This window comes from Chiloscyllium plagiosum, unplaced genomic scaffold (genome assembly GCF_037043375.1).
Source record: "Chiloscyllium plagiosum isolate Xiang-an unplaced genomic scaffold, Cpla_swu_hap1 HiC_scaffold_27, whole genome shotgun sequence".
Lineage (NCBI taxonomy): Eukaryota > Metazoa > Chordata > Chondrichthyes > Orectolobiformes > Hemiscylliidae > Chiloscyllium > Chiloscyllium plagiosum.
The window spans coordinates 42,942,395-42,944,988 of NW_028270165.1; the positions used below are offsets into that span (position 1 = coordinate 42,942,395).

Here is a 2,594-nt window from a genome sequence, read left to right on the forward strand (position 1 = left end):
CGCTTAGGGTACTTTCCAGTGCCGAGTTGCGAGAGGTCCCGGGTTCAAATCCCGGACGAGCCCGCGTTTTTTAACTTGACTTGTGCAAAACTGCCTGATTAATTTTCTCAAAAAACGCCTTCGTGAAACGAGGTTGGGCTGTCTGGAGTACGAATGAGGCAGAAGACAGGGAAGTGAAATGGTTGGAGATAGTGTTCAACAGGTTGACGTGAGTGGTGCGGTGTTTGAGGAATGTCAGCAATCAAGGTAGATTGGAAAATTGGGACAGCTCTCCTCAGAGAAGCGAACTTTTCCAAGTCATGAGGGATCTAGAAACAGGAAATAATGTTGTGAAAATGCTCCCACATCTGAAAGGATCCACAACGATTCGGCAGAATTTTAAAGTCACGAGGTAAAGAAGGAAAAGTGACATGAGGAAGAACGTTTTCGTTACAGGGAGTGGTTAGGGTCAGTAAGTCCCTGTCTGACACTGACAAAGAGGAAGATTCAATGGACACAAAAGGGAATTCGGTGGTCACGTTCAGATGTGCAGACTGACGCTGAGAAGGCGAGAGAATGAAACGAATAGAGACAAACGTTTACTTAAGTGTTGAACCAGCAGAGCGAAGGTGGGCCGCATGGCCTCCGTCTGCGCTGTGACACATGTTGTGATTCAGTGTGAAATCACAGTTCGACCAACAGAATGTGGGAATTTAGAAATAAATTTATATTTACACAGCCTCCATACGTCTGCGAAACAGCATATTACACGACAGCAGTGGAGGTCTTTGACATCAGGCTCGAAGGTGCCTGCCGTGTGCCAGACGAAAACCAGAAGTGTTCTGTGGAAGGGGCGCTGCGTGCGGCAGCAGAGTGGCGCAGCGGGAGCGCGCTGGGCCCATAACCCAGAGGTCGATGGATCGAAACCATCCTCTGCTATTGTTCAATGTCGCCTCGTGCTGCTCTCTTCTACAAGCCGCCTTTGCATCTACTTAATGGCATTTAGCATATCGATGCACTCGCCAAATCCACTCAATTCAAGTGTCATGGTTTTAGAGGTCTCAATGGTTTTCTGTCCTTCGTCTGTTTCCTCTGAACTGAATCGCAAACCCAGTTCTCTGCGATGCCAATCAGCTGGTAAAGTTGAAACACATGCCTTGCGGTTTCGTCCATTCCTTGCAGTAATTCGCCACCCTGGTCCAGACGAGAATGACAAGCATGTCAGAAACCGCATCACGACTCAGACATAGTCCCCTACTATTAGGACGGATACCACCGATTGTGAATAACCTCAGAGAGAGAGACAAGTGACAGACAGTCGCCGTGGACTCGATGGGCTGAACGGCTTCTGTCTGCGCGAGAATTATGCTACGTGTTTATGCCGTCCCACTGCCTGTCTCTGGGACAGAGAGGCTGAGGGAGCAAAACTGCTTCATTTTTAACCGTCCCTTCCGTGTTGGATGCCTGCAGTCCCTCAGCTCAGGGCCGTGGGGATGACTCTCAGTGAGTGAAGGTTTCACTCGGATTCTCTTCATCTGGGACACTTGGGGCTCAGATGTTAACTGCTGCGCGATCGCAGCAAAGAAAGCGATGCCCACTTTGCAATAGACTTTCCGTAAGATTGCTGGGTGAAGACGATTTCTGAACACCAAGAAGGCTGCACAACAATGTGAATTTACCTGGGCGAAGAGTTCTCGGTGTCCATTTCTTTCTGTCCTGCCAGCACAGCATCTTTCTATCTCTCCGATAACAGACCCTTGGACAAAGTTCACAATCAAAGTTGTTCATGTTCCCCGCATTAATGTAACTGACACCTCTCACCCCAAGGGTTTCAGAGAGAGAGAGAGAGAGCAGAAGATCGAATGGACTCTACCCGCCCCCACCCTACACCCCGTCCCACCCCCCAGAACAACGTCCAAGTAGAAATAAAATGGTTTAATTATCCACCAGTGGAGGTAGTCCAGTTCCTGGGGATGAGACAAATATCAGCGCCCCGGGGACAGAATGACAAGCAGATGTTCTGGAAACGCTTTGCTGCTTGCATTTCTTGCAGCAACGTGGTATGTACTTCATACTGAGCAAGTTTCAGCTGGCTCAGAGTCTCCGATGTACATTGCTGTGTTTGCCGCCAGCTCAGAGAGAGAACAATAGGAAGGACGTGGGAGTGAATAACGATCCGCGTGAGAGGGCGAATAACTGTTAATGGAGACTGTTAGCGGCTAACAATACGTAGTGTGTCATAGCAGACGAGGTGATAACAAGGATTCGTTTGTGTGGTAGGGGTCAAGGACATGGGGGAGTTCAGGCCCTAAAGTTATGGAACTCGATATTGAAGACCGGAGGGCTGTAAGGTCTCCAAGTGGAAAATGAGGTGTTGTTCTTTCATCTGGAGCGAGAACACTGCTGCAAGCCTGAGACAGAGATGTTGGCCAGGGAACAGGGTGATGTGTTAAAGTGGCAGGCAACCGCAAGGCCAGGGCCTTTTTCCTGCGGGCAGAACCGGGATGTTCTGCGAAGCAGTCACCCAGTTTATGCTTCATGCTACATTGGGGAAACGACACTGTAAGCAGCGAATGCAGCGGACTAGGTTGTGGCAAAAGTGCTGCTTCACCTGG

General features: G+C 49.5%; 1 non-coding gene across 1 annotated transcript; it reads left to right on the forward strand.

Annotated features, from left to right (window-relative positions):
* The first annotated feature begins 846 nt into the window (after positions 1 to 846).
* trnam-cau (transfer RNA methionine (anticodon CAU)) lies at positions 847 to 918 on the forward strand. Its single transcript has one exon. It is a non-coding gene; the product is annotated as a tRNA-Met (tRNA).
* Positions 919 to 2,594: the final 1,676 nt, after the last annotated feature.